This window comes from Balaenoptera physalus (assembly GCF_965194825.1).
Source record: "Balaenoptera physalus genome assembly, contig: HAP1_SCAFFOLD_1171, whole genome shotgun sequence".
NCBI classification, from domain to species: Eukaryota; Metazoa; Chordata; class Mammalia; order Artiodactyla; family Balaenopteridae; genus Balaenoptera; species Balaenoptera physalus.
This window is the reverse complement of record NW_028125623.1, coordinates 235,007-260,229: the sequence shown is the minus strand read 5'-3', so window position 1 is coordinate 260,229 and position 25,223 is coordinate 235,007. Positions and strand designations below refer to the sequence as shown.

General features: G+C 37.4%; 1 long non-coding RNA gene across 1 annotated transcript in view; it reads left to right on the top strand.

The window, feature by feature from the left end:
* Positions 1-3,833: 3,833 nt before the first annotated feature.
* LOC309653799 overlaps positions 3,834-25,223 on the top strand; it is a 146,565-nt gene continuing 125,175 nt past the window's right edge. Inside the window, exon 1 of the long non-coding RNA XR_014259514.1 lies at positions 3,834-3,975. This is a non-coding gene — a long non-coding RNA (uncharacterized lncRNA). The remainder of the gene's footprint in view (positions 3,976-25,223) is intronic.

Genomic DNA, 25,223 nt, shown 5'->3' with positions numbered 1-25,223 from the left:
ATGGTCCTAATTTGTTTTATTGATATTAGGATCCGGACATCTTGCTGTTTTAAAAAGATACTCAAGCACAGGGAGATCAGCTCCGTGCTTTGTGACCACCTAGAGGGGTGGGATAGGGACGGGGGAAGGGAGAGGCAAGAGGGAGGGCATCTGGGGCTATATGTATATGTATAGCTGATTCACTTTGATATACAGCAGAAACTAACACAACACTGTAAAGGAATTATACTCCAATAAAGATGTTAAAAAAAAAAAGTTAACAAACAGCAAATTAAAAATGGATGATTTTTTTAATCCATTTACAATTAATTAAATAGTACATTTTGTTTTCTTTTCTTTTTTCTCCTTATGATTGTTGTTTTTCATTGTCGCCCCTATGTCCTTATGCTAATAAATAAAGTTGGTTTCTGCTAAATACAGTATTGAAAATCAAGAAGGAAATACACTATTCTCTTATTCTCCTTTAATTTGAAAATATGTGTATTGGCACCACTATACTGCTTTCAGTTAACGTTAATTTGTGTGTACTTTACATTTTTTTATCAGTCTTGCTAAGGGTTTCTCTTAGTTTCCTGTTGCTGCTGTACCAAATTAACACAATCTTAGTGACTTAAAACACCACAAATTGATTATTTTACAGTTCTGGAGATCACAGTTCAAAATAGGTCTAACTAAGCTACAGTTAAAATGTTTACAGGACCCCATTCCTTCTGCACATTCTGGGAATCCAGTTTCTTGCCTTTCTCAGCTTCTAGAGGCTCTCCCCAATCCTCAGCTACTGGCCCCCTTCCATACTTACAGCCTGAAATGAAATCATTCTCACTTTGCTTCCACTGTCACATCTCCTTCTCTGACTCCGACACTTCTGCTTCCCTCGTCTACTCTTTTTCAAAATAAGGACCTTTGTGATTACACTGGCTCACCAGGGTAATTCAGGAAACGCTATGGAGATCCTGACTTAACTGCATCTGCAATGTCTCTTTGCCATGTAAGGGAACATATTCCCAGGTTCTGGGAAATAACACTTATACAACTTGGGAGGGGGTATTATTCTACTACTACAGAGTTTATCAATTTTATTAAACTTTCAAAGATTAACGCTTATGGCTTTGTTATTTTTCTCTATTTTATATCTTTGATCTTTGTTCTCATCATTCTACTTTTTATCCTTCTTCTTCCTCTGGGTTTTAAATTTCCCCTTTTCCTTTTTAGAATCTTGAGATGGAGGCTTAGCTGATTGATTTTTTAAACTTTCATATTTAAATGATAAAGTATAGCCAAAGACTGTTTTGCCTCAATCATATAAGTTTTGATAAGGTACATTTCTATTTCCATACTGTCAATAATATATTTTAAATTCCCATTGCATTTTTTTAAACAAGTGTTCATTTAGACACGTACTGCTAATTCTCAAACACATAAGATTATCTCATTATTCTTCGCGAAAGCATTTATTCATTTATGTATGTTCACAGAACATATGATCCTTTGTGACTTATTGAGACTTGTTTTATAGCCCCAAAGACTATGTATTTTAGCTGCCAGATGTAGTATTCTATAAATTTCTGTTAGGTAAGTTAGATAATAATATAGTTTAAAACTTTTATATCTAGAAGAGATACAGCAGAGGAGAAGGGGTTGAGAGGTGGGCAAAATGGGTAAAAGGGATCGACTCTGTGGTGATGGATGATAACTACACTTTTGATGATGATCCCGTTGTGTATTGAATTACAGTGTTGCACACCGGAAACTTTTATAATGGTATACATCAATTTTACTTCAATAAAAAATAAAGCTTTTATAGCATTACTGATTGTTTTGTTTTTAATTATGCGAAAATCCTGTTTGAAATAGCTGTGGTTCATTGTATATTTTTCTGTAACTCCTGTTAATTCTGTCAGTGTTTTAAATGTATGTTGCTTTGTGTTATTACTGGTTATTTTCTAAATTCAGCTTTTTAATCTTTACCTTTTCAAAGTGACTTAAATTATGCCAATTAGCCATTATTGTAAGTAAAATACCATGTATTGTTGTTTTGTCCTTTGTACTTTAGTTGTCACTCATTCTCCTTCTATTATGTGTTATGTATGCACAGTGTAGTTTTTTCTTTAAAGAGTTAGTAACTATTTAATATATTTTATAAATATTATTTTATAGTTAAATTCACAATTTCCCTTTCCGGTGCTCTTCGTTTCTTCCTGCAGATACGTACATCAGTAAATTTGTGCTCATTTTTGTTTGTTTGTTTTGGTTTGGTTTGGTTTTCTTTGTCTTATCTGAAGAGCTATCAACAGTATTCCTTGCAGTCTGGTTCAGCTAGCAACAAATTCTGCCTGTTCTTGTTTATTTGAAAATTTCATTATTTAACCTTAATTTTGGGACAAAATTATTAGTAGAGATAAAGTTTGGGGGTTACACATTTTTCCTATAATTTCATTAAATATATGATTTTATTATCTCTGGCTTCACTTGTTTCTGATGATGTTAGCTCTCATTCTTCTTATTGTTGTGCCAGAATATAATGTATCTTTTTATTTTCTGGTTAAATATTATTTTCATTTATGATGTTTGACTATGATGTGACTTTCTTTGAATGTATTCTATTTGTGTCTTGCAGAATTTTTTAAAAATAAGTTTTTGTTTTTAGAAAACATTTTAGATTTATAGAAAAATTGAAAGGGTAATACAGACAGTTCCCATATACCCAGCCCCGAGTTACATTCTGCACCCATCCTGGATTCCCCTGACCTCTTAAATGATTTTTTAAAATTTGTTTATATTAATATTTACTATTTGAGCTGTAAAGCTCTATGGAATTTTACAAATGCTTAGTGTCATGTATCTGCAATGAAAGTATACAGCATTGTTTTGAAACTCTGAACATATTCCCTGTGTTTCATCATCATTTCTAGCCCTTCTTTAATCTACTGGCCATTACTGATTTACCATGCCTATAGGTTCTGTCATTTCCAGATGTCATATAAGTGGAATAATTCAGTATGTAGACTTTTGCTACTGGCTTCTTTCATTTTACCCTATACATTTAATATTCATCCATATCCTTTCATGGCATTTTAGTTCATTTATTTTTCTTCATTGAAGAATATTGCACTGTTTGAATGTACCACACTTTGTTTATCCATTCATCTATTTCTCTCTTGATTGTCTTTGTCCCTTGTGAAATACCAGTTGACTGCATTTCTGTGCCTCTCCTTCTGGGCTGTTTCTATGGTTTAATTGATCTATGTGTCTATTCTTGAGCCAATATCATGCTCTCTTGATTACTGTAGCTTTATAGTAATTCTTGAAATCAGGAATTGTTAGCACTACAGCTATGCTGTTAATCTTCTATTATTGTTTTGGCTGTTTTAGGTCTTTCTCCTTTCCACATTAACTTGATATTAGTGTGTCAATATCAAGAAAAGAGCTCACTGGAATTTTGATTGGAATTGCATGGAATATATAGATACAGTTAAGAAGAATAAACATCTTAATAATATTGATTTTTCCAGTCAGTATACACAGAATAACTCTTGATTTGTTTAATCTTTGGTTTCTTTTATCAGCATTTTATAGTTTTGCACATATAGTTCCTATACATATTTTGTTAGATTTATATTTAAGTACTTCATTTTTATGGTACAATATATATGGTATGTTTTTTTTTTGTTTTTAATATTAACTAGAAATTTATTTTATTTATTTTTGGCTGTGGTGGGTTTTTGTTTCTGTGCGAGGGCTTTCTCTAGTTGCGGCAAGCGGGGGCCACTCTTCATCGCGGTGCGCGGGCCTCTCACTGTCGCGGCCTCTCTTGTTGCAGGGCACAGGCTCCAGACGCGCAGGCTCAGTAGTTGTGGCTCACGGGCCCAGTTGCTCCGCGGCATGCGGGATCTTCCCAGACCAGGGCTCGAACCCGTGTCCCCTGCATTGGCAGGCAGATTCTCAACCACTGCACCACCAGGGAAGCCCAACATGGTATGTTTTAATTTCAAATTTCATTGACGTATTAAATGTATGTGTGTTTATGTTTATATGTACGGTATATATACAAAATACATATATATGTATGTATAGCATATACACAAAAATATATACTAAACCATGAATCCTGTGACCTTGTTATGGTCCTTTATTATTTCCATAATTTTCCAAAATTATATTTTTCTGCAGAGACAGTCATGTCATCTGCAAGTATAGACAGCTTTATTTAATCCTTTCCAAGCCAAATACTTTCTCTTTGTTTTTTTTTTTTCTTGTTTTAAAGTACTAGCTAAAAATCTCAGTAAAACGGAGAGTAGGAAGAGTAAAAGAGAATATCTTTCCTTTTTTCTGGATTTTAGTGAGAAAGTTTTCCACTTCTTAACATGATATATAAATATTTTTATGTCACGTAATGCTTGTGTCTGGTTTTGGTATTATGGTAATGCTGACCTCATAGAATGAGTTTCCTCAGCTTCTGTTTTCTGGAAGAGATTGTGGTAATTGGCACCCTTTCTTTTGATTTGGTAAAATTCACCGGTGACTATCTGAACTGAAGGTTTCTTTTTTGGAAGGTTTTTGATTATTGATACAATTTTTTTTTTAATAGATATGGGCCTGATCAGATTACCTGTCTCTCCTTGTGTAAGTTTTAAGCATTTGTGTCTGTGAAGAAATCATTCTGTTTCATCTAAATTATAGAGTTCTGCTTGTTGTTCTTTACTGCCTTTTTAACATTCATGAAACAGGTCAGGATGACGTCTCTTTAATTTCTGATACTGGTAATTATTTTTTCTTTTCTTTTCTTTTTCTGTTAACCTGGCTAGAGGTTTATCAGTTTTGCTGGTCTTTTCAAAGAAGTTTTTGGTTTCATTGATTTTCTCTAGTAAAGTTTTCAGTTTCAATAACTTATGCTCACATATGTATTATTTCTTTTTACTTTCTGTTTACACTAATATTAAATTGTTCTTCATTCTCTAGTTTCCTGAGGTGGAGCTCAGATTACTGATTATAGATCTTTCTTCTTTCTGAATATATGCACTTAATTTTCCTCTCAGCACTGCTTTCTCTGTATCTACAATTTTTTTAAAATTTTTAATTCTATATAATTGCTTTTTAAAATTCCTCTTGAGACTTTTCTCTGTGATCCACATGAGCTTGAGAAAAATGTATCTTTTATTGTTGTTGAGTGGAGTAGTCTATAAATGCCAGTTATATTAGTTTGATTGCTATTACTGTCCAGGTCAAGTCTATCCTTACTGATTCTGTACCTACTTGATCTATCAGTTTTTGCTTCACATATATTGAAAGCTTGATGTCAGATTCCACAACTTTAGGAGTTTTATGTCTTTTTGGAGAATTGATACTTTTATTAATATGTAATGTCCCACCTTTTCCTTGGTATTTTTAATTAAAAAAAAAAATTTTTTTAACATCTTTATTGGAGTATAATTGCTCTACAATGTTGTGTTAGTTTCTGCTGTATAACAAAGTGAATCAGCTATATGTATACATATATCCCCGTATCTCCTCCCTCTTGCATCTCCCTCCCACCCTCCCTATCCCACCCCTCTAGGTGGTCACAAAGCACCGAGCTGATCTCCCTGTGCTATGCGGCTGCTTCCCACCAGCTATCTATTTTATATTTGGTAGTGTATGTATGTCCATGACACTCTCTCACTTCGTCTCAGCTTACCCCCACTGGAATGGTTTTGACCCAGAAAGAATGTCACCAATAAACAGTCTCACTATGAAACAAGATAGAGAACAACCCCTCAGGGAGCTGACTGTAAGGCTGGAGGCAAGGCCCCTCCTACACTTTTCTTCACTCCCACATGGAGCAAAAGACTCAGTTATGTGTTTATTCCAAATCTTGTAAAGCAGCACTGGCTGTAGGGGCTAACCCTGCCCTTTGTTTCCAGGTGTCCCAAGCTGATTCTTAAATCAGCTTTGTTGAAATTAATATGCCTACTCCAAAGTTTTTAGTTTAGTATTAACTTCATATGCCTTTCTTATTCCCTTTACATTTTTTGAATTATTGGAATTTATTTTTAGAATAGTTTTGAGCTTGCAGAAAAATTGAGCAGAATGTTCAGAGTTCCCATATACTCCCCCTCCCACTCCTTCCCTTGCCCTCATTATTAACATCTTGCCTTGGTGTGGTAAGCATGTTAAAATTGAACCTACATTGATACATTGTTATAAAATAAAGTCAGTTATTTTAAGGGCTCACATTCTTTGTGATCTACAGTTCTGTGGGTTTTGTCAAAGGCATGATGTTATGTACCCACCATTACCACCACATCATGTGGAATAGTTTTACTGCCCTAAAAATCCTGCCTGCTCTAGCTGTTCATCCTTCCCTCCTCCCCTCCCCAATCCCTGGCAGATTGTTCTTTTTTTCACTGTGAATGTGATAAATTCCAGATTTTCTCCAAATATATTATGGCAGATTATACTCCAACACGTGGAAGGGAAGTATTATCACAGTAGTTTTTTTTCAAATATAATCAGACTGGGTTTATGCCTCTCCTACAAAGATTGATCATAATAAAGTATATTGTCTCTAACACTTGTTCACCTGAGTTTGGATTATATAAGAACTACTGAAATAGGCCACCAATCTTCCAACTCTTGTGCTAGAAAGAGCCTCTTTTTTTTTTTTTTTTTTTTTTTGTCGAAACCATACTAGCCTCTAATGAATTCAGCCAATTAAAGGAACTAAAGGTTTCTTTTCTCATTGTTCCTATGATCTATATACTCTGTGTGCCTACAAGATGCCAGTATTAAGAGTTCATTCCTTGCATATTCTCTGTCCATCACCACTGCCCTATGCTATGAGGAAGTGCTTCTTCTCCACCCCTCACTTGGGTTACAGAAGGATTAGTCTGTATAACCACTTACTCTAGGCTAAGTGAGGTCTTTGAGTGCCTCATAAGGCCTCTTTAGCCATAGTTCTTGATGCTCTGGACTTATTGGCATGTTCATAGGAGTTTTTGTGGAAATGTAGTTACCTGGAAGTGCTGAGGTGTCTGTTCGCTTGTTTGAAACTTGAGTAACGTAAACACCTTGTTCTTCTGCTTAATCCCCAAGGATTGACATGGGGATGGTTCAATTTCTCCCTTTAGTATATTCAGTAGACTAACGCAGCAATGTGCTGTGTTCTCCTTCAATAGTCCTTGTTGCTCCCATTTACTACCCACATGGTAAGAAAGCTGTCCTACATGTTTATCTCAAACTTACATGGAGAAATTTGAGAAGAGTCAATTAGTAGAACCATCCATAATGCCAACTACTAGTAAGGGTCTATAGAGGCAAACATAGATACATATATCCATATCTGTCTGTCTGTCTATCTATCTATCTATCTATCTATATCTCCTCTGGAAATTTTTTTCCGTGATACATTAGTTGGTGGGAACGAATTTTTCATAGAATATGTAAAGGCCATTCTGTGTGTACATGTTTGTATATATTTCATAATTTTCCATGTATATGTAGATAGAAATCTACACACCAAAGTTCTACTTCATTTATGTAATTATTAAGGTTATTTTTATAATGAAATGTTAAGATTTCAAAGAATTTTTATCTCCTAATTTTCTCCCAAATATTAATTTAATTACATAGGGGAACATGTCATCTAAATTCCTAAATAGTTATATCAATATTGATGCTAATTTTCAACGCTTTTTTCATCAAGTGTATATATTAATAAGATGTGTGAAATTTTTTAATTCTAGTGATAGCTTTAGGTATAGATTTTTTTTTGATTTCTATGTGTGTGGTGTGTTTTATTATATATTAGTCTCTTAAATCAAATAGAAAACAAAAAGTGGAGCTACAAACCAAAGTTACAACAGTATTAGCTTTTCTCATCGCCCGTCTATCTACTTTTGCCAGAGGTCTTTATTTCTTCATAAGGCTTTGAGCTACTGTGCAGGGTCCTTGACTCCAACCTGAAGAACTCCCTGTGGCAGGCGGGTCTGGTGGTTAAGAACTCTCTCAACTCTTGATTAACGGGGAATGTCTTGATTTCTCCCTCATTTTCGAAGGAAAGTTTTGCTAGATATAGGATTCTTGGTTGACGGTTTCTTTCCTTCAACACTTGAAGTACATTGAGCCATGCCATCTGGCCTCCGAGGCTCCTGATGAGAAATCTGCTCATGACCTTCCTGGCAAATCTTCTCTCAGCTTCATAGAACTTTCATAATGTACCTTATCGTGTCTTATGCAGCAGAACATTTTGTATAGTATCGTGAAGTCAGTTAAGTTGTAACATTATTTTGAGACCAGAATTTAAGGAAAAGGAATTGAATATTTCAAGTGTAGAGATTATGAGGTCTTTAAAATTATTACAGATTTTCAAACGAGAAATAAAAAGGCCACTGAAGTATCCTACAGATTTTAATTTATAACAAAGTGAATACCAATGTCTAATAACACACGTAAAGAAAAATTTCTTTGGGATCCTTTTTCCTAAGTGTAAAGGGGCCTTGAACTCAAGAAGTGAGAAAACCCCTGTGGTTTACCCCCAGCTGTGATGCATCCATTTCTTGCTCTGACCTCAGAGTGCACCACTGTGATGTACTTCACAGAGCCCTGTAAAAGGGGCAGCTGGGCCCAGGTTTTTGGTCCTTAGAGCCCAGGAAGCTGCTTTTGGTGACCTGACGGCCTTGGACCTACAGTTAGCTTGTTTTTTCCTTGTTGCTGCCATTTTGTTGATTTGTTTTTCTCTTTTCTCTACTCTTTTTTATTTTTCTCATTTTTCTTTCTTCTTTGCCTTCTTCTCATTTTTCTCTCTTTATCATTTCTTTTAGTTTAAAATTTTTTCTTCTCAATTTTTTGGTGTTTCTTTTCCATTTCTTCTGCTTTCTTTTCTTCCTTTGTTCTTTTTCTCATTTGTATCTTAATTTTAGTTAGTATTGCTAGATTAGTACAATTAGCATAGTCAGTACTGTTGGTATAGTTAGCATAGCTGGTGTAGTTAATACTTGATTAGCATAGTGTAGTTAGTGCTAGTTAGCGCCGTTGGTACAGTTAGCGTAGTTAGCGTTGTTAGTAGAGACAGCACACTTAGCACTGTTAGTACAGTTAGCATTGTTAGTTAGCGTAGTTAGCGTTGCTAGGTAGTGCTGTCAGTCAGTGTAGTTAGCAGGTCACCACGATGCAGGGCCTCACAGCCAACTCTGCTCACAAGGAGGCTCATATTGATGACTTTGAGATCCTCCGCACCATTGGTGAAGGCACCTTCGGTAAAGTGAAGTTGGCGCGGCACATTCTGACCGGGACACAGGTGGCTCTCAAGGTGGTTAAGAAAAGGCGTCAGAGCGTCGCAAGTGTCCAGGCACTTTTCCGGGAAGTGTGCGGTATGAAGCTCCTGAATCACCCCAATATTGTAAAACTGCTGGGGGCAATTAACACAGAGGAGGCATTTATTCTGGTGATGGAGTACCTCAGTGGGGGGGACATGTACCACTATTTGAAGATCCATGGCCGTATGACAGAGGCGGAGGCCCGAGGCCCGTTCCGGCAGCTGCTCTCCGCCCTGCAGCACTGCCACCAGAGGGGCATCGTGCATCGGGACCTGAAGCCAGAGAACCTGCTCCTTGATTCGAACATGAATATCAAACTTACAGACTTTGGCCTCAGCAACAAGTGTGATGACTCTGGACAAATGGACACAATCTGCGGCACACCCCCTTACTGTGCCCCGGAAATCTTCCTGGGGCAGAGCTACAGCGGCCCTGCGGTGGACGTGTGGAGCCTGGGAGTAGTGCTCTACGCCATGGTAACTGGGTGCCATCCCTTTTGGGGAAAAGACTTCCAGGAGCTGCGGAAGCAAGTCCTACAAGGGAAATACCACATCCCACCTTATCTGTCTTTGGAGATAAGGGATCTATTACAAAAAATGATTGCCCTCAACCCCAGTGACAGAGGCACCTTACCTGACCTCATGAGGCATGCTTGGTTAAACATGGGCCAGAAGGAGCCACTCCAGCCACCCTGTGAAGAGGACCTGAAGGTGACAACGGTGACGACTCCGGGCTTGACTTGCGACCAGATCCAGGATGCTGGAACAGGCAGTGTGAGCGCCGAGAAACCCCAGGTAGGGGCCTCCATCGTAACTGTGAGGCCCTTCTGTCGCGGGGACCTCAGCGGCAGTGAACTCGAGCCTTCTCCAAGCCCTGTGGTGTCCCCCCTGAAAAGCAGGTGGCTCTACCAGGGAGAAAACGTGCAGCTGCAGGAAGACCAGCAGGCGGGGCAGAAGACCGGTGAGTCTGCCTGTCCCCCACCCAGCCTGCAGTCGAGGACTGCCACCCCCAGCCCAGCCCCCCAGTGTGGCACTGGGACATCCCCCTCCACCAGCAGCAGGATTGGAGCCCCAGAGGGAACCAGCTGCCCCCCGGGTGTGTCCAACACTGGAGGGTCCTCCCACACTGGGCAGCCTGAGAGTGTGTCCTCATCCACTCCCTCTGGCCACAGCCAGAAAAAGCAAGGGGTGGCTAGGAGAATCTGGAACTTTGTTTTGAAACATCTTTGTTGCAAGCTGCCCAGCATGAGGCGTCATAATAAAGTGAGCCCATGTGAACCCCATGCATGACCGAGGCAGGAAGGTCAGGCCGCCACGCTCCCTGGGGCCCGGTGCAGGGGAAGATGAGGGTGTTCTCTGCGCGGCCTTCAGAAGCATCGTATCCAAGACCCTGGCCAGCTCAGAGGATGGTCCGGAGCAGCCCGGGCGACCGAAAGCGAGGCCACCGTGGCTGCAGGTCTGCCCCTCAACCCCCACCTGGGTGAAACTTCAGAGACTGGACTGTCATTCCTGGGTCACGTCTCCCCTCCCCCACTCTTCTGTCTTCCGTGTTGGTGGGGGAGGGGGATAGTTCTTGTTCCAAGGACTCCTTGGTTCTTCCAATTCTAGTTAATAAACTTGATGCTCGGGCTTCCCTGGTGGCGCAGTGGTTGAGAATCTGCCCGCCAATGCAGGGGACACGGGTTCGAGCCCTGGTCTGGGAAGATCCCATGTGCCGCGGAGCAGCTGGGCCCGTGAGCCACAATTACTGAGCCTGTGCATCTGGAGCCTGTGCTCCGCAACAAGAGAGGCCGCGACAGTGAGAGGCCCGCGCACCGCGATGAAGAGTGGCCCCCGCTTGCCACAACTAGAGAAAGCCCTAGCACAGAAACTAAGACCCAACACAGCCATAAATAAAGAAATAAATAAATACTTTAAAACAAAAAAAACTTGATGCTCCAGAAAGACGTATCACACCCTGCTTTGCATCTGCTGTGATGTATAGTGCTCAAGGAGACACCTAGAAAGACAGAAGCTGAGAGATTGGGGTGTGGATGCAAAAATAGAGTTACTAGGAATGGGAGAAGTACAATTTAAACTCAATTAGTGGGGCGCACACTTCCACTCCAGCACAACGCAGTGCTTTACATGTTTACATGGCCCCAAGGTATTATAGGACACATTCCCATTAGCTCTGTTGCTTCTGGGCCGTGCTCAGGAACTAGGTCAATACAGATGCTCCTGGGTGGGGATCCAGCGTCCACGTTGCTCAGTTCCATCCTTTTCCATAAGCCCGAGCTCACCCCCAGCCTCCTCCCCACAAACAGGTGGAGGTCGGCTCACGACTCTCACAATCCTCAGGTTCTTCCAACCTGCTTTCATCCTTGGGGAAAACCAGCCCGTTGTTGGCTTGTCTTTCCCAAAGTTATCATCCTCTTTATTTCTAACGTGGAACACCTACCTCTTTATTCAATTTCAGATTTTATAAAATACTGGAAAAGTCTTTGGCTTTAAGCTGCTTTTTTCTGCTTTCCTACAACAAATGTCCATTGAGAAAGAAAACAGAAAATCATTACCTAATTGAAATTGTAGGAGCAAATATATGTAGAAAAAATATATATACCTTAATACTGTCCCATTTGTATAGGTATTTCTGATCAGTGCCATTTGTATAGCTTCACTATTAATTGTCAATTCCTTTGGGGTAACCTGGAGTCCCTACTGAAATGCAAACATTCTCTGAGAAAACAGCACTGCTATTACCACTTAACTATGCTTTAAGGTAAATTAATTTGTCAGCTTTGTTGGTCTGGCCACTGACAGTCACTAGACTGCAGCTCGTTAAGATTGGTTATAAAATGTGTTTTGCTGGAGGGCGGGGGAGAGGAAGTTTCTGAGCCCAGTTGATATTCTCAGACGAATTCACAGTGTGGTCTTGGGGGCTGTTCCTGTCTCTGGAATAGAAGCGGCCAGAGAGTGAAGAATTACAAGAACATTTACTTCCTTCATTTCCTCTTTAGTTCTAAATACATCTCAATTTCCAAAAATAAAAGGCTATGTAATATATTTCCAGTTTTTCTTTATTAATAGGATCAGTAAATAATTAATAAAAGCAAATTAAAAGTGAACTTGTCACAAAGGGAACAATCCTTTGTCTGACATTAGTGAACAGCCTGGTTTTTAATATAAAATATTTTATAAAGGCAAATTATGCTGAGTTGCACTCAGGGTAATTAACTTTTCAGATGCAGTAGCTTTAAACTATTTATGTTGCTTGAAAATAATCACTTGTAAGCAATTTGTTTCAATTTTATAAACTAGGGCCAGTTATTATAGGTATTACAGAAGCAGTAATTGCTATTCAGCAGGGTGACGCTTTGCTCTGTCCTCTCAGCGACTCCTGGTTGGAGATACGGGGGCCCAGGACGACGGTAGGGAATTTGTAGCTGCTTTGCTTTTAACATCATTGTGTGAAGGCTGCAAGAGACTAGCTTATAAACTATGAGAGTCAGGCAAAGAGTTTGAACCTACACTATAAAATCCTGTAGTTCTACCCTCTTTACAATATCTGGCAAATCATTCATTTCACTAGGTTTATAGAGAGCCATTTAGTAAAATGAAATGGGTATCCTATGGGTAAAGATTTAATGTCTAGTGCAATCTAGGGCATTATAGTGCTACCTTCCAGCTCTTCTCTCCCAGTGTCTTATACTGGAGGTAGTGATGTGCACATATCTATTCATAGTTCCTCATTCCAATGAACTGTAAGGTCTTGAAATTGAAGGCATGACTTAGCAAAACTTTTTTCAAGGAGCAGGCACACAGCATATGAGTGCTGATTACATTTCATAGTTAAATTCGTTTTTTTTCCTAATATAAACATTGAATTTCTCCTTAGCTGTCATACTAAGAAGACCTTGCAACTCACAAGATTTGACAAATAACTCACCTCTTTGATTACATGTTTATTTGCATATTACTTTTTACCTGATATGAGAAAGAACACAGCTAAATACAGTTGTACTGGGAGTTTTGTACACATGTGGAGGGATGAAAGAGAAAGGGTGTCGCTAACAATGGATTCTGACAGCAAGAGGGAGGCAGGAGGTCCTTAAGGACAATCCCTATTATTAGTTAGTGGTGGAGCTGAGGGGGGTCTGTATTCCAGTGATGTTTGTTTTTGTTCTGTTTTTATCCTCATAATTGTGTATCTGAGCAGCAACCCCCTGATTGGTTTTGTATTGGTTATTAATTATTTACTAATTACTAATTATTAATACAACCCCTGTATATATTTTGTAAAATTTATCTATATTTTATAAAACATATTTTATGTTATTTATAAGATAAAACTTTTTGTAATCTTGTAAAAAACATTAGCAAGGGTTAAAATGATCATCCAATTTTTTTTCTCTATAGTAAATATAACAGGGACTTTTGGAAGAAAGAACCATTTTAATGTGTGTAATCTTCCTAAACTGTATATGTGGGAATCCATATGAAAATGCCAGGCTGGCCAAACTTACTAGATACATAAATACATACTCGTTAAAATGTTGAATGATGGTTCAAAATCATGGCTCAGTTTGGAACCATGACTAGAAAGAGCTAGGAGAATGGCAGTTAGATAAATACTTAGTATTTCTAAAGGGATGTGGGACACAGTACCTCTCAAACATGGCATGCCCAAGAGTCACATGAAAAGGAATTGTAGTAAAGGGGTTTTGACTTTTCAGTTCTCATTCAAGATTATAAACCAACTCTGGAATCATATGTGAACCATACCTAATCCTTGCTTGTTGCTCAACCTATTGTGTCTCACTCTGAGAAGCAGATTTCAGAGGGACAAAGGGAAAGAAGTTTGCAACACTAGGCCTATGAATTAAGCCCTGCTTAGTTCTCCTCTTTGATTTTACTGTGTACTGATATATAGTATACGTCAAAGCATTTTATATAATCTGCACACCAAATAATTCACACTGAAATGTAGTTATGGCACTAAAAATATCTTGCCAAAAGCCATTCTCCACAGAAGAGGAGTGAATGTGTGTTCCCAAACTTAACTTAAAGTGATAACCTTATAAAATCCTTTGAATATCGGATGTGACTGGTGTGTAAACTAGATAGTGTCCTATTCAAAGATGCTTCAGGGTGTTTCCTGAAATAGATGTACTTATTTGGATTGGCTGTATTTTCTGTCACTCCCTGTCTGAATTACAGGAAGCGCTTGATCGTTAGGTGACCTGATTTGACCCCAGTTCCTCTCCCACAACTTCTCTGTATGGTAGCCAGAATTGTCATTAACAAACAGAAGTTCAGTCTTTCTAAATTAGCTCCCATTTCACTCTGAATATAAACCAAACTCTTCAAAATGACTTAAAAGCCCCACATGATTACCCCTCCCTTAGTTCTCAGACATCTCACATCACTGAGATGCAGCGGGAGCTCCGGTTCACCTTCTGCTTCTCCGGTGACACTAGCTTCATAGCTTTCTCCAAACATACCAGACAAGTTCCGCATTTAGGATTTTGCTCTGACTCTGAATGGGTCAATTTTCCCCAGATATCTTCATGGGTGAAGTCCCTCACTTCTTCAAATTTTTGGCTCAACTATCACCAAAAGGAGGTCTACCCATACCTAAGTAGCCTAAGTAAAAGTATAATCCACCCCCAGGCCCCGCCTACAATTGAAAACCCTTTCCTTGTTCTTTCATTCCATAAGGCTCATTGCCTTTTAATGTAAAATATCATTTATGTGTCCATGTTTATCATTATCTGCTGCCCCATCGCTTCTAGAATATAAGCTCCACAAAGGCAGGCATCTTTGTTTGATTCACTAAAGTATCTTTGGAAAGTGAAATAAAACCTGGCTCATTGTGGGCCATCAATACATTTTTTTTTTTAAGTTGAATTAAGTGAAAAGGAGACAGGAACAAATCATGTTTTGGCCTACATGTAAATGATAGCATTAAATTGTCAATTGTCCTTGGAAACAATTGGAGAAAAGTTAGAAAATCTTTTTTTTCCCCCCTTTAAAAATCAGCAAATTGTATAGAATTGAGAATTTACCTTGGAGCAATTTAGAATCCATGTGTTGTTTGAATTTTGACTAAGCAATGTCTTTAAGTTCACCAGATTAATCAAGCAAACAAACCTGAGTCTAAATGCAGACTTCCTTACGAAGTACATATTAAATGATCTTACAAGTATAGGAGGGAACTGCTCCCAGGAGTGGGGTTGACCGGTGTCAGAAGCTAATAAAGGTTTGAATATTAAAATAAATAGAATTAAATTAAATTCAGCATTAATGATCATGAACAATGAAGTAAGTTTCCAATGCTATATATCAGAAAGACCTTCATAAGAAAAAATGTCATTTGATTAGTTTCAATAAGCTTTATTATGCTCAACAAATCAAGGGATGATCTACTTAATTTTTCATATTAAAAGTTTGTAATTTTCATCTAGTTTAATGTTCACAGGCTTTCAGAATTTTTGTTCACTTGATATTTTTTAATTAAATCCTTAGGTTGTGAAGTTTTTCCCTTAAAGTAAAATCTTCCTTGCATTTTACAAATAAAAGTTACCTGTTGCAATATTCAAATAACATATATTATGCCTCTGCTCCATCAGCATATTGACAGATTTGCTGCTGAGACATAATGGGTTGTTCTCTTGGTTAAGTCTTAAACTATACTGAGTATTACATATGAAAAACTGCAAGTAGTGATTTGATAGAATGTCCTCACCTTCTTTTTCCTGTCCTTTATGTTTCATTATGAGGAATTGAAATATAACCCTAAGCAAGACCCCGTTGCAAAATCATTCCTTTCCCTTTTGAGTAATGATTTTCTGGTAGTGAAAATGTGAAATAATGAAAAGGTTAGAATATGCTTTAATTCATTCTTGCAAAGGTTATGATTACATCATTATTTGGGTCAAAATCAAATCATTGCTTCCATTCTTCATATGTTAGACAGATTAGTGTCAGATAAGTACAGCATAGTATTTGTGTCAACACTTAAGGATAATATGTTATTGTAAACCTTTATTAATCTTAATGACTTTCAAATGTACCTCGTGCTTGAATATTTATTTCTTTAAATGTCAACTCACCTTTTAAGCTATTGCTCATGTAAAACAAAAAGCAATCTACCTAGACTCAGGAAATGTTTCTCATGTGGCTGTTTAAACATAGCAACCAGGATGTAAAGAGTTTGAAAATCAATTACATGCTTTCAGAATCTAATCAGCAACACTTGATTGGAAGTATCAACCCACAAGTACGGAAAAAGGAAATCGCTTCAATAAACGTCACTGATATTTCCTAGCATTTTGTACTTCGGTACCAACAGGAAACTAAGAAATGTTGCTAGGATGTTAGCGTCAAATGTTTCAGCCTTCATGACCATTCATTTTAAATATATTTAATTCATTCAAACAAGTAAGGATTAGCGTCATAGTAAACTGTCACCAGTCTATGAATAAGCAAGTACACCTATGTCTCTTACCCCCCTGGGACAATTACACCCTCTACATGGGTCTGTATTATTATCTCTGAAACTTTCCAGTTGCATTACTGTCACCCATGTGCTTGAAAATCCAGGTTTACTGTCAAACCATAATAATACAAAGAGATTTAATCTTTTGAACTGTAAAATATATTAAATCTAATAATAGGCATGAAGAAAAAAATCCACACCACATGTCAATTAAAACTTCCTAATTTGAACATATGTATGGTACATTTCTATTAAATTTTTGTTTGTTTTCTCAAAGGATTATTATGTTCTGTATACTTAAATCTAAAACGTTGCTATCTCACAGTCTTAATAAATAATACTCTATGGCTCCTTATTAACTTTAAATGATTTTTAAATTTTAAAACTGATTAAATGTTTAATTTTATTTTTATTACTATTTTTTATCCTGGAGGGACACTTGAGAAACTGGTCAAGTCTCAGAAAATCTCTATGTTAAAAAAAAAAAATCTCTATAGAACACTATACATAAGAATGATTAGTAATTGTAGATATCATAGCCTGCAAATAATTTTCAGTGATCTTTTAATTAGACAACATTTTCCTCTAGGTCTGTTTATTTTGGCCAATGCATAAATTCTAGTTTTATATTTAGTTTTCTCTTCTCTTCCCACAAAGAACACCGACTCTAATGAAAATTATTAATGTAGGAATAGGAAATTGCAGCTTCTTCCTCCCTTTTTTCGTTAAAAAAGCTCTGCTCGATACTGTTTCTTTATCTAACTAGGCCTAGATATAACAAATTACTACTATACGATATTCTAGTGAGGTATGTTTTCTGGCATATAACATGTAAAATAGTAGGGCTTTTTGGCTTGATGTAGTTCAGTGATTTAAGTTGAATAAAGAAAAGGTGGATATATTTTCTGGAAAAATAAATATATAAAAAGCAGATACTAGAGGGGAGTTAACACTTAGAAACAGAGAAAACCACAGGGTAAAAGGTGAGTTTCTCATTTGTTTTGCTTTTAGCCTGAGACTACTCCAGAGTTACATCTGACAGGGAGGCTAAAGCTTCAATAGAAATCAGCCTCATTCTTGTGGAGAACTAGAAGACAGAGTTCAGGGCAGTCATAGCTTCTGGAATCTGAAGGTGAAAATGGCAGAAAGTACAGAGTTAGGGAGGAGAAGCCCCAAACTCTGTGTATAAATTTTACCCAAATATCTGACTGACCCCTGAACCAGACAAGCATGGGACTGACTTCAAAAAAGCCAGCTACAGCTCAAAGAAGAGAACGTAAATTTAGCTGCCTCCCATTTCAAAGCAACCATTCAAAGCAAATGGATTTCAAAGCAACCATTTTAACTACTCATCACAATATTCTTCTTCTTCTCTCCAAGTCACATTTTGAGGCTGAGAAGATTCAGAGAAAGGAACCCTTCTTAATCATATACTTGTATTTAAAGGAAGGGGGAAAAAACTGCACAATTTTGTTGGTCAGATCTTCCAGTTGGCTTACAAGTCGTCTTTTTTTTTTTTTTTTTCACACACACACAGTATATTTTATTTTTACAAGAGATAAATAGACTGACACCAAGCATTGTACATGGATGACCACAACAAAAGCAACAATGATTGCAATTACCCTACATGAAACACACTCATACTATGTCATAATATTGACGTTTAGTCCAGTAATCCTCCACTGTAACAGCTCCTTTACTTTGCAGTGAAAATTGATTTGTATATTCTTTGCCTCTGAGTCCTTGTGGGATTTTTTTTTTTTTTTAAATTCAGACAGAAAGTCACAAAAATTATACTCATCCTCATCAGTTCACTCAGTCCCATGTAATTAATTGTTTTTTTTCATCTTGATCTTTTGTTAGCACTTTTATGTGTTCATCAGTTTTTCATCAGAGTTCTGAAAATGCTTATTCATTCAGTTCAGCAGTACAGTCAGTGACCAGAAACCTGCACTTGTCAGAGTCTTTTCCATGAATTTCTTGAAGATGAAACCCTTTTATAGGAACATATTTGCAAAATCATCAGAGTACACCCAGAACTGTCTGTAAATGACAAAAGACTTAAAAATGACCACAGTAAAAGATTTGATGAAAGTTCATAATAATGCAGTTGACAAGAAAATTAGTTATTTCTGAGATATACATTTTAAAGTAATAACTAGGATTATGACTTATAACATTATACCAGAACATATAAGATTTTTAGAAGTTTCATGTAATGTCTGGAACATTTATATTAACATATTTCCATACATATTTCCATACAAATACAAATATAAGATTTTTAGAAATTTCATGTAATGTCTGGAACATTTATATTAACATATTTCCATACATATTTCCATACAAATACAAATATAAGATTTTTAGAAATTTCATGTAATGTCTGAAACATTTATATTAACATATTTCCATACAAATAACCCAATGAAAGTTTAGTATTAGTTGTATTGTTTGTTTTTTTAAACTGCAGGTTCTTATTAGGCATCAATTTTATACACATCAGTGTATACATGTCAATCCCAATCGCCCAATTCAGCACACCACCATCCCCACCTCACCGCAGTTTTCCCCCCTTGGCGTCCATATGTCCATTCTCTACATCTGTGTCTCAACTTCTGCCCTGCAAACTGGCTCATCTGTACCACTTTTCTAGGTTCCACATACATGCATTAATATATGATATTTGTTTTTCTCTTTTTGACTTACTTCACTCTGTATGACAGTCTCTAGATCCATCCACGTCTCAACAAATGACTCAATTTTGTTCCTTTTTATGGCTGAGTAATATTCCATTGTATATATGTACCACAACTTCTTTATCCATTCGTCTGTTGATGGGCATTTAGGTTGCTTCCATGACCTGGCTATTGTAAATAGTGCTGCAATGAACATTCGGGTGCATGTGTCTTTTTGAATTACGGTTTTCTCTGGGTATATGCCCAGTAGTGGGATTGCTGGGTCATATGGTAATTCTATGTTTAGCTTTTTAAGGAACCTCCATATTGTTCTCCATAGGGGCTGTATCAATTTACATTCCCACCAACAGTGCAAGAGGGTTCCCTTTTCTCCACACCCTCTCCAGCATTTGTTGTTTGTAGATTTTCTGATGATGCCCATTCTAACAGGAGTGAGGTGATACCTCATTGTAGTTTTGATTTGCATTTCTCTAATAATTAGTGACGTTGAGCATCTTTTCATGTGCTTCGTGGCCGTCTGTATGTCTTCTTTGGAGAAATGTCTATTTAGGTCTTCTGCCCATTTTTGGATTGGGGTGTTTGTTTCTTTGATATTGAGCTGAATGAGCTGTTTATATATTTTGGAGATTAATCCTTTGTCCGTTGATGCATTTGCAAATATTTTCTCCCATTCTGAGGGTTGTCTTTTCGTCTTGTTTATGGTTTCCTTTGCTGTGCAAAAGCTTTGAAGTTTCATTAGGTCCCACTTGTTTATTTTTGTTTTTATTTCCATTACTCTAGGAGGCGGATCAAAAAAGATCTTGCTGTGATTTATGTCAAAGAGTGTTCTTCCTATGTTTTCCTCTAAGAGTTTTATAGTGTCCAGTCTTACATTTAGGTCTCGAATCCATTTTGAGTTTATTTTTGTGTATGGTGTTAGGGAGTATTCTAATTTCATTCTTTTACATGTGGCTGTCCAGTTTTCCCAGCACCGCTTATTGAAGAGACTGTCTTTTCTCCATTGTATATCTTTGCCTCCTTTGTCATAGATTAGTTGACCATAGGTGCGTGGGTTAATCTCTGGGCTTTCTATCTTGTTCCATTGATCTATGTTTCTGTTTTTGTGGCAGTACCATATTGTCTTGATTACTGTAGCTTTGTAGTATAGTCTGAAGTCAGGGAGTCTGATTCCTCCAGCTCCATTTTTTTGCCTCAAGACTGCTTTGGCTATTCGGGGTCTTTTGTGTCTCCATACAAATTTTAAGATGATTTGTTCTAGCTCCGTAAAAAATGCCATTGGTAATTTGATAGGGATTGCATTGAATCTGTAGATTGCTTTGGGTAGTATACTCATTTTCACAATGTTGATTCTTCCAATCCAAGAACATGGTATATCTCTCCATCTGTTGGTATCATCTTTAATTTCTTTCATCAGTGTCTTATAGTTTTCTGCATACAGGTCTTTTGTCTCCCTAGGTAGGTTTATTCCTAGGTATTTTATTCTTTTTGTTGCAATGGTAAATGGGAGTGTTTCCATAATTTCTCTTTCAGATTTGTCATCATTAGTGTATAGGAATGCAAGAGATTTCTGTGCATTAATTTTGTATCCTGCAACTTTACCATATTCATTAATTAGCTCTAGCAGTTTTCTGGTGGCAGTTTTAGGATTCTCTATGTATAGTATCATGTCATCCGCAGACAGTGACAGTTTTACTTCTTCTTTTCCAATTTGTATTCCTTTTATTTCTTTTTCTTCTCTGATTGCCGTGGCTAGGACTTCCAGAACTATGTTGAATAATAGTGGTGAGAGTGGACATCCTTGTCTCGTTCCTGATCTTAGAGGAAATGCTTTCAGTTTTTCACCATTGAGAATGATGTTTGCTGTGGGTTTGTCATATATGGCCTTTATTATGTTGAGGTAGGTTCCCTCTATGCCCACTTTCTGGAGAGTTTTTATCAGAAATGGGTGTTGAATTTTGTCAAAAGCTTTTTCTGCATCTATTGAGATGATCATATGGTTTTTATTCTTCAATTTGTTAATATGGTGTATCACATTGATTGATTTGCGTATATTGAAGAATCCTTGCATCCCTGGGATAAATCCCACTTGATCGTGGTGTATGATCCTTTTAATGTGTTGTTGGATTCTGGTTGCTAGTATTTTGTTGAGGATTTTTGCATCTATATTCATCAGTGATATTGGTCTGTAATTTTCTTTTTTTGTAGTGTCTTTGTCTGGTTTTGGTATCAGGGTGATGGTGGCCTCATAGAATGAGTTTGGGAGTGTTCCTTCCTCTGCAATTTTTTGGAAGAGTTTGAGAAGGATGGGTGTTAGCTCTTCTCTAAATGTTTGATAGAATTCACCTGTGAAGCCATCTGGTCCTGGACTTTTGTTTGTTGGAAGATTTTTAATCACAGTTTCAATTTCATTACTTGTGATTGGTCTGTTCATATTTTCTGTTTCTTCCTGATTCAGTCTTGGAAGGTTATACCTTTCTAAGAATTTGTCCATTTCTTCCAGGTTGCCCACTTTATTGGCATAAAGTTGCTTGTAGTAGTCTCTTAGGATGCTTTGTATTTCTGCAGTGTCTGTTGTAACTTCTCCTTTTTCATTTCTGATTTGATTGATTTGAGTCCTCTCCCTCTTTTTCTTGATGAGTCTGGCTAATGGCTTATCAATTTTGTTTATCTTCTCAAAGAACCAACTTTTAGTTTTATTGATCTTTGCTATTGTTTTCTTTGTTTCTATTTCATTTATTTCTGCTCTGATCTTTATGATTTCTTTCCTTCTGCTAACTTTGGGTTTTGTTTGTTCTTCTTTCTCTAGTTTCTTTAGGTGTAAGGTTAGATTGTTTACTTGAGATTTTTCTTGTTTCTTTAGGTAGGCTTGTATAGCTATAAACTTCCCTCTTAGAACCGCTTTTGCTGCATCCCATAGGTTTTGGGTGGTCGTGTTTTCATTGTCATTTGTCTCTAGGTATTTTTTGATTTCCTCTTTGATTTCTTCAGTGATCTCTTGGTTATTTAGTAACGTATTGTTTAGCCTCCATGTGTTTGTCTTTTTTACGTTTTTTTCCCTGTAATTCATTTCTAATCTCATAGCGTTGTGGTCAGAAAAGATGCTTGGTATGATTTCAATTTTCTTAAATTTACTGAGGCTTGATTTGTGACCCAAGATGTGATCTATCCTGGAGAATGTTCCGTGCGCACTTGAGAAGAACGTGTAATCTGCTGATTTTGGATGGAATGTCCTATATATATATATCAATTAAATCTATCTGGTCTATTGTGTCATTTAAAGCTTCTGTTTCCTTATTTATTTTCATTTTGGATGATCTGTCCATTGGTGTAAGTGAAGTGTTAAAGTCCCCCACTATTATTGTGTCACTGTCGATTTCCTCTTTTATAGCTGTTAGCAGTTGCCTTATGTATTGAGGTGCTCCTATGTTGGGTGCATATATGTTTATAATTGTTATATCTTCTTCTTGGATTGATCCGTGGATCATTATGTAGTGTCCTTCCTTGTCTCTTGTAACATTCTTTATTTTAAAGTCTATTTTATCTGATATGAGTATAGCTACCCCAGCTTTCTTTTGATTTCCATTTGCATGGAATATCTTTTTCCATCCCCTCACTTTCAGTCTGTATGTGTCCCTAGGTCTAAAGTGGGTCTCTTGTAGACAGCATATATATGGGTCTTGTTTTTGTATCCATTCAGCCAGTCTATGTCTTTTGGTTGGGGTGTTTAATCCATTCACGTTTAAGGTAATTATCGATATGTATGTTCCTATGACCATTTTCTTAATTGTTTTGGGTTTGTTTTTGTAGGTCCTTTTCTTCTCTTGTGTTTCCCACTCAGAGAAGTTCCTTTAGCATTTGTTGTAGAGCTGGTTTGGTGGTGCTGAATTCTCTCAGCTTTTGTTTGTCTGTAAAGCTTTTGATTTCTCCATCAAATCTAAATGAGATCCTTGCCGGGTAGAGTAATCTTGGTTGTAGGTTCTTCCCTTTCATCACTTTAAGTATATCATGCCACTCCCTTCTGGCTTGCAGAGTTTCTGCTGAGAAATCAGCTGTTAACCTTATGGGAGTTCCCTTGTATGTTATTTGTCGTTTTTCCCTTGCTGCTTTCAATAATTTTTCTTTGTCTTTAATTTTTGCCACTTTGATTCCTATGTGTCTCGGCGTGTTTCTCCTTGGGTTTATTCTGTATGGGACTCTCTGCGCTTCCTGGACTTGGGTGGCTATTTCCTTTCCCATGTTAGGGAAGTTTTCGACTATAATCTCTTCAAATATTTTCTCTGGTCCTTTCTCTCTCTCTTCTCCTTCTGGGACCCCTATAATGCGAATGTTGTTGCGTTTAATGTTGTCCCAGAGATCTCTTAGGCTGTCTTCATTTCTTTTCATTCTTTTTTCTTTAGTCTGTTCCGCAGCAGTGAATTCCACCATTCTGTCTTCCAGGTCACTTATCCGTTCTTCTGCCTCAGTTATTCTGCTATGGATTCCTTCTAGTGTAGTTTTCATTTCAGTTATTGTATTGGTCATCTCTGTTTGTTTGTTCTTTAATTCTTCTAGGTCTTTGTTAATCATTTCTTGCATCTTCTCAATCTTTGCCTCCATTCTTATTCCGAGGTCCTGGATCATCTTCACTATCATTATTCTGAATTCTTTCTCTGGAAGGTTGCCTATCTCTACTTCATTTAGTTGTTTTTCTGGGGTTTTTTCTTGTTCCTTCATCTGGTACATAGCCCTCTGCCTTTTCATCTTCTCTCTCTTTCTGTAACTGTGGTTTTTGGTCCACAGGCTGCAGGATTGTAGTTTTTCTTGCTTCTGTTGCCTGCCCTCTGGTGGTTGAGGCTATCTAAGAGGCTTGATGGGAGGCTCTGGTGGTGGGATAAGTCTTAAGACTTATTGATATTCACTCTATCTCTGATTCCCAAACAACAATAGGAGGATTTCAAGATTTCATTTTGCAGCATGATTTTTGTATTTAGTTTCTGTAAACTCCAAAAATCTTATGCTTGAAGAAAAAATATTTTTTCTCCAGGGTCTGGTGGAGACTTGTGCAACTGGATAATGTCATGACAAATGACTGTTAAGTGGACTAGTTTCTGCAACCCTTTTTCATCTTCAAAGCACTCAGCAAAATCTGCTTTATTTTAGTGTTATTAAAGGACTTCAGAAAACATTTCAGAAGAGCTGAAAATAACACCTGTCAAGCTGAATTGGGGGATGGGGATATCTGGATAGATTCTCTAGACAGATGATCCTGAAGAAGTTGTCTGTGCTGGAGCCCTGGAATCCTCAGAGTTCACAGAGGTGACTCACCAGTCCTTCCTAGTGAAAGCTAACAGTTTATGCCTGACAGAGACCACTGTAGTAGCCTCTCTCACAAGGGCAACAGGTGACCACCTTTCCTCGAGAGATTCATTTCTTCTCCCGTGGGTCACAGGCTGGGAATTAACATTAAATTGCAACCTAATCCAACTGGAATGTGTTGATAAGAAAGAGCATACACACTTATAGAGGAGATATAAGAATTAGCTTATATTAGCAGGAGTTGAAGGAATGACCCAGGGATTGCACTTTGGGGGTACTTGCTGAGTAGGCCAGAATATAAGACTGCATAAGCAAGAATTCTCAGGACATGAGGATTTAACACTCAGGCAAGGGCCCCAGAAAATAGAGCTATCTCAACACTCTAGAAGAATGAAGAAAGAAATGTCCCATGTTGAGCAACAGACATAGCTGAGTTGCCATGACAGAATAAAGA